Source organism: Oncorhynchus kisutch, unplaced genomic scaffold, assembly GCF_002021735.2.
Source record: "Oncorhynchus kisutch isolate 150728-3 unplaced genomic scaffold, Okis_V2 Okis09a-Okis19a_hom, whole genome shotgun sequence".
NCBI classification, from domain to species: Eukaryota; Metazoa; Chordata; class Actinopteri; order Salmoniformes; family Salmonidae; genus Oncorhynchus; species Oncorhynchus kisutch.
Window position 1 is genome coordinate 9,176,529 of NW_022261985.1, and position 7,802 is coordinate 9,184,330.

The 7,802-nt window shown below is 50.9% G+C and overlaps 1 pseudogene; it reads right to left on the reverse strand.

Moving 5' to 3' along the window:
* Window positions 1-1,071: 1,071 nt before the first annotated feature.
* The window catches only part of LOC116360528 (protocadherin-7-like), a 24,538-nt pseudogene continuing 17,807 nt past the window's right edge, over window positions 1,072-7,802 (reverse strand).

The window sequence follows — 7,802 nt, forward strand, 5'->3', positions numbered from 1 at the left end:
AATCTGTATCCTCCCTCTTCTCTGTCTCTTTCCTCCTCCTCTGTCTCTCTACCCCTCCTCTGTCTCTTTCCTCCTCCTCTGTCTCTCTACCCCTCCTCTCCCTCTTTCCCTCGTCTCTCCCTCTTTCCCTCGTCTCTCCCTCTTTCCCTCGTCTCTCCCTCTTTCCCTCGTCTCTCCCTCTTTCCCTCGTCTCTCCCTCTTCCCCTCCTCTCCCTCTTTCCCTCCTTTCTCCCTCTTTACCTCTTCTCTGTCTCTTTCCTCCTCCTCTGTCTCTCAACCCCTCCTTTCTCCCTCTTTACCTCTTCTCTGTCTCTTTCCTCCTCATCTGTCTCTCAACCCCTCCTTTCTCCCTCTTTACCTCTTCTCTCTCTCTTTCCTCCTCATCTGTCTCTCTACCCCTCCTCTCCCTCTTTCCCTCTTCTCTCTCTTTCCTCCTCCTCTGTCTCTCTACCCCTCCTTTCTCCCTCTTTACCTCTTCTCTCTCTTTCCTCCTCATCTGTCTCTCTACCCCTCCTTTCTCCCTCTTTACCTCTTCTCTCTCTTTCCTCCTCCTCTGTCTCTCTACCCCTCCTTTCTCCCTCTTTACCTCTTCTCTCTCTTTCCTCCTCATCTGTCTCTCAACCCCTCCTCTCCCTCTTTCCCTTGTCTCTCCCTCTTCCCCTCCTCTCCCTCTTCCCCTCCTCTCTCTCTTTCCTCCTCATCTGTCTATCAACCCCTCCTCTCCCTCTTTCCCTCGTCTCTCCCTCTTCCACTCCTCTCCCTCTTTCCCTCGTCTCTCCCTCTTCCCCTCCTCTCCCTCTTTCCCTCCTCTCTCCCTCTTCCCCTCTCTCCCTCTTCCCCTCCTCTCCCTCGTCTCTCCCTCTTTCCCTCCTCTCTCCCTCTTCCCCTCCTCTCCCTCTTTCCCTCGTCTCTCCCTCTTCCCCTCCTCTCCCTCTTTCCCTCCTCTCTCCCTCTTCCCCTCCTCTCTCTCTTTCCTCCTCATCTGTCTCTCAACCCTTCCTCTCCCTCTTTCCCTCATCTCTCTCTCTTTCCTCCTACTCGGCCCCTCTTCCAATCCACTCTCCCCCTCCTCTACTCTCCAACCTGGGGAGAAAGAGTCAGCTAAAGACTCAGAGTCAGCTAGAAAGTCAACTAGAAAGTCAGCTAGAGAGTCAACTAGAGAGTCAACAAGAGAGAGTCAACTAGAGAGTCAACTAGAGAGTCAGCTAGAGAGAGTCAACTAGAGAGTCAGCTAGAGAGAGTCAACTAGAGAGTCAGCTAGAGAGAGTCAACTAGAGAGTCAACTAGAGAGTCAGCTAGAGAGACAGCTAGACAGTCAGTCAACAAGAGAGTCAGATGGTCAACTATAGAGTCAGCTAAAGAGTCAGCTAGAGAGTCAGCTAGATAGTCAGCTAGAGAGTCAGATAGTCAACTAGAGAGTCAACTAGAGAGTCAGCTAGAGAGTCAGATGGTCAACTAAAGAGTCAGCTAGAGAGTCAACTAGAGAGTCAGCTAGAGAGTCAACTAGAGAGTCAGCTAAAGAGTCAGCTAGAGAGTCAACTAGAGAGCTGGCTAGAGAGTCAGTCAGAGAGTCAACTAGAGAGTCAGAAAGTCAACTAGAGAGTCAGCTAGAGAGTCAAATAGAGAGTCAGATAGAGAGTCAGATAGCGAGTCAACTAGTTCGAGTCAATACCCCTCACCCTTCAATACCTCTCACCCCATAACCTCCCCCTCCTCACCCACTAACCCCTCACCCCTCACCTCCATAACCTCCCCCTCCTCACCTCTCACCTCCATAACCTCCCCCTCCTCACCCACCAACCCCTCACCCCTCACCTCCATAACCTCCCCCTCCTCACCCACTAACCCCTCACCTCCATAACCTCCCCCTCCTCACCTCTCACCTCCATAACCTCCCCCTCCTCACCTCTCACCTCCATAACCTCCCCCATCAACCCACCAACCTCTCACCTCCATAACCTCCCCTCCTCTCCTCCATAACCTCCCCCTCCTCACCTCCATAACCTCCCCCTCCCCATCTCTATAACCTCCCCCTCCCCACCTCCATAACCTCCCCCTCCTCACCTCCATAGCCTCCCCCTCCTCACCTCCATAACCTCCCCCTCCTCACCTCCATAACCTCCCCCTCCTCACCTCCATAACCTCCCCCTCCTCACCTCCATAACCTCCCCCTCCTCACCTCCATAACCTCCCCCTCCTCACCTCTATAACCTCCCCCTCCTCACCTCCATAACCTCCCCCTCCTCACCTCTATAACCTCCCCCTCCTCACCTCCATAACCTCCCCCTCCTCACCTCCATAACCTCCCCCTCCTCACCTCCATAACCTCCCCCTCCTCACCTCCATAACCTCCCCCTCCTCACCTCTATAACCTCCCCCTCCTCACGTCCATAACCTCCCCCTCCTCACCTCCATAACCTCCCCCTCCTCACCCCTCTCCTCCTTTCCTAGTTAACACAATGTAACATCTGGTGTCTACCACCACTGTTAAGGCAGCACCATATGGCAAGGATCAGGGCAGGGTTACCGGTGTGTGTGTGTGTGTGTGTGTGTGTGTGTGTGTGTGTGTGTGTGTGTGTGTGTGTGTGTGTGTGTGTGTGTCCGATGTGCGAGTATGTGTGTGTCCCCGATGTGCGAGTATGTGTGTGTGTGTGTGTGTGTGTGTCCAATGTGCGGGTGTGTGTCCGATGTGTGTGTGTGCGTGCGTGCGTGTGGGTGTGTCCCCCCCGATGTGCGAGTATGTGTGTGTCCCCGATGTGCGAGTATGTGTGTGTGTGTGTGTGTGTGTGTGTGTGTGTGTGTGTGTGTGTGTGTGTGTGGGTGTGTGTGTGTGTGGGTGTGGGTGTGTGTGACAGATGTTGATCATAATTTAATCCGCTGGGTAGATTTTCCTCCCTCTATCCACTGCCTCTGTCCCAAATGGCACTCCTATTCCCTAGTGTAGTGCACTGGACCACAGGCCTTCAGACCCTAGTGTACTACATAGGGAATAGTGTGCTATTTGGGGTACTTGGTAAAGCTGCTTTTCCAATCAGTCTCTCTTGCAGCAGTAAATCCTCTTTCCTCCTCATCCTCACTGAAACACACCAATTGTGGGAACAACACAGCATAGATAGATCCTGTTGGGCACTATTAGGCTATACATCTCCTCTCCATAGATAGATCCTATTGGCCACTATTAGGCTATACATCTCCATAGATAGATCCTATTGGCCACTATTAGGCTATACATCTCCATAGATAGATCCTATTGGCCACTATTAGGCTATGCATCTCCATAGATAGATCCTATTGGACACTATTAGGCTATGCATCTACATAGATATATCCATAGATAGATCCTCCATCCTAGGAGATGAAACAGAGTCTGTTCTATACCTGCAGTCAACTTGTTACATTAGGAGATGAACCAGAGTCCGTTCCTCATTTCACCTGTCACACTATTTGACATTGTGAAGCTTAACCGTAGTTCCCCAGAACAGCTGAGCCAATCATGTGTGTGTGTATGGAGGAGGCGGGAACAGCTGAGCCAATCACGTGTGTGTATGGAGGAGGCGGGAACAGCGGGTGGAGTGATCAGGGATGTGAAAAGTATAGTTATCCTTCACAGGAAATAGATTAGTGAAAACACATTCAGCAGGAAAAAAATTCTTTTAAATGTTCATCAGACGACAACAGAAGTGCAACACTGTTTGGCTGAGAGCCACACAACTAACTGTCTGTCTTACACAAAGGACAAAAGCAAGGTCTTTGCAGGGTCATCATATTTCTACTGTTTATCATAGAAAGAATGTGGCTACATTTCATCATGTTTGGTTTAAAGTTCATCTTTTTTTTTTAACATTTTACCAGAGAAAAGTAGGGTGAACTGTCTTGCTGAGAAAATGTCTGTTCCTGAATTCTCATCTGAGTTGAGAAGTGCAACTGTGCAGCATACCAGCAGCATACCAGCCTGCATACCACCCTGTATAGCACCCTGCATACCACCCTGTATACCACCCTGCACACCACCCTGCATCCCACCCTGCATACCACCCTGTATACCACCCTGCATACCACCCTGCATACCAGCAGCATACCACCCTGCATACCAGCAGCATACCACCCTGCATACCACCCTGCATACCACCCAGCATACCACCCAGCATACCACCCTGTATAGCACCCTGCATACCACCCTGCATACCACCCTGTATAGCACCCTGCATACCACCCTGTATACCACCCTGCATACCAGCAGCATACCACCCTGCATACCACCCTGCATACCACGCTGCATACCACCCAGCATACCACCCTGTATAGCACCCTGCATACCACCCTGCATACCACCCTGCATACCACCCTGCATACCACCCATCATACCACTCAGCATACCACCCTGCATACCACCCAGCATACCACCCTGTATAGCACCCTGCATACCACCCTGCATACCACCCTGCATACCACCCTGTATACCACCCTGCATACCACCCTGCATACCAGCAGCATACCACCCAGCATACCACCCTGCATCCCACCCTGCATCCCACCCTGTATACCACCCTGCATCCCACCCTGTATACCACCCTGCATACCACCCTGCATACCAGCAGCATATCACCCTGTATACCACCCTGCATACCACCCTGCATACCACCCTGCATACCAGCAGCATACCACCCAGCATACCACCCTGCAAACCACCCTGCATCCCACCCTGTATACCACCCTGCATCCCACCCTGTATACCACCCTGCATACCACCCTGCATACCACCCTGCATACCAGCAGCATACCACCCTGCATACCACCCTGCATACCACCCTGCATACCAGCAGCATACCACCCTGTATACCACCCTGCATACCACCCTGTATACCACCCTGTATACCACCCTGCATACCAGCAGCATACCACCCTGTATACCACCCTGCATACCACCCTGCATACCAGCAGCATACCACCCTGTAGACCACCCTGCATACCACCCTGCATACCACCCTGTATACCACCCTGCATACCACCCTGTATACCACCCTGTATACCACCCTGTATACCACCCTGCATACCAGCCTGCATACCACCCTGCATACCACCCTGTATACCACCCTGTATACCACCCTGCATACCACCCTGCATACCAGCAGCATACCACCCTGCATACCAGCCTGCATACCACCCTGTATACCATCCTGCATCCAGCAGCATACCACCCTGCATACACACCCTGCATACAGGCAGCATACCACCCTGCATACCACCCTGTATACCACCCTGCATACAGCAGCATACCACCCTGCATACCAGCAGCATACCACCCTGCATACCACCCTGCATACCACCCTGCATACCAGCAGCATACCACCCTGTATACCACCCTGCATACCACCCTGTATACCACCCTGTATACCACCCTGCATACCAGCAGCATACCACCCTGTATACCACCCTGCATACCACCCTGCATACCAGCAGCATACCACCCTGTATACCACCCTGCATACCACCCTGCATACCACCCTGTATACCACCCTGCATACCACCCTGTATACCACCCTGTATACCACCCTGTATACCACCCCTGCATACCAGCCTGCATACCACCCTGCATACCACCCTGTATACCACCCTGTATACCACCCTGCATACCACCCTGCATACCAGCAGCATACCACCCCTGCATACCAGCCTGCATACCACCCTGCATACAGCAGCATACCACCCTGCATACCACCCTGCATACCAGCAGCATACCACCCTGCATACCACCCTGCATACCACCCTGTATAGCACCCTGCATACCACCCTGCATACCACCCTGCATACCAGCAGCATACCACCCTGCATACCACCCTGCATACCAGCAGCATACCACCCTGCATACCACCCTGCATACCACCCTGCATACCACCCTGCATACCACCCTGCATACCAGCAGCATACCACCCTGCATACCAGCAACATACCACCCTGCATACCACCCTGCATACCAGCAACATACCACCCCTGCATACCAGCAACATACCACCCTGCATACCACCCTGCATACCACCCTGCATACCACCCTGCATACCACCCTGCATACCACTGCTGGCTTGCTTCTGAAAACTAAGCAGGGTTGCTCTTTCCTCTGGTCTAAAAAAATATCCCAATGCCCCAGGCCAGTGATTGGGGACACTGCCCTGTGCAGGGTGCCATCTTTCGGATGGGACGTTAAACGGGTGTCCTGACTCTCTGAGGTCATTAAAAAATCCCATGGCACTCATCGTAAGAGTAGGGGTGTTAACTCAGGTGTCCTGGCTAAATTCCCAATCTGGCCCTCAAACCATCAAGGTCACCTAATAATCCCCAGTTTCCAATTGGCTCAGTCACCCCCCTACTCCTCTCCCCTGTAACTATTCCTCAGGTCGTTGCTGCAAATGAGAAGGTTGTTCTCAGTCAACTTACCTGGTAGAATAACGGATGAGTAAAACTGAAGAACACAATTAGTTTGATGCTGAGCACAAATTACAATAAGAAACTACAACAAAACGTAGAAAGATATTTTTTTTTTTTTCCTGAAAAAGGAAGAATTCTGCGTTAGGGCAACCTCTAAGTTTAACTTGCTACTTAATCAAAGTAAGTGGCTGTATTAATAAGGTCACGGGGCAGACATATTGTGTTAGCTTTTCTGCTATGTTTGGAAAGTCAAATCCCTGTGGATTAGTCACCGCTGCAGCTTGACTTCCTGGTGTGTTATTTTGGCTCCGCCCACATCTTCTCAGAGCAGAGCAGGCCCGTTGCCATAGCAACTCCCAGACTCCACACAGACACTTTTTTCATTACCAACTTTTTTTTTCTCATCTTGTTTACATTCACTTGTAAATGTCCAACTCACAAAAAATTACATTCGGTAGCTCCTACCTATATATATATATATATATATATACTTTTATGAGTTGGATTGTCTATTTTTGCAATTCATTTATTTTAGTTTCTGCTCGTTAGCATATTGAGCTAGCAGCCCGCCAAGTAAATGTGCTATTACTTGTGACAACGTTGTTAGCATTCTGTTAATTCTTTGCGTGTTTTGGTGCCCCCTTGTGTACTAAACCGGTAATACTGTAAATCCCAGTGGGAGAGATATGAACACCTGCATACCACCCAACGCTGAACACTATCCATCTAAACATCTCATCTCCATAGACTGGCCTTGTTAGGTAAAAACAGACTGTGTAGTGTGGAGAGGGTGGGGGGGATGTGTGGTGTGTGGTAGAGGGTTATCTAGTGTGTGTGTGTGTGTGTGTGTGTGTGTGTGTGTGTGTGTGTGGTGTGTGGTGTGTGTGTGTGTGTGTGTGTGTGTGTGTGGTGTGTGTGTGTGTGTGTGTGTGTGTGTGTGTGTGATGTAATGGTAATGTCCAGTAGCTCTAGGAGCCTTCATGTAGAAAACAGCAGCGTCAACCTCCGACTGCAGTCTTCTGGCCTATTAACAGACATTGATTTTGTGTGTGTGTGTGTGTGTTAGTAGACTGATTCTGATCGGCTGTGGCCTAGGTCCAGTTCGATTCGGCCTCTGTGTCTCTGTACACACACACTTGGCACACACACACACACGCAGGGTGCGTTGAGAGAAAGTGCTCACTGCAGTAAAAGAAGAAGTCTCACTAGTGAAAATGCTGAATCGGGCTTTATCAGAGGTCAGGAGATAGAAAGAGAGAGAGAGAGAGGGACGAGAGAGAGAGAGTGAGAGAGAGAGAGGGGGGGGGAAGAGAGAGTGAGAGAGAGAGGGGGGAAGAGAGAGAGAGACGAGAGAGAGAGAGAGAGAGAGAGAGAGAGAG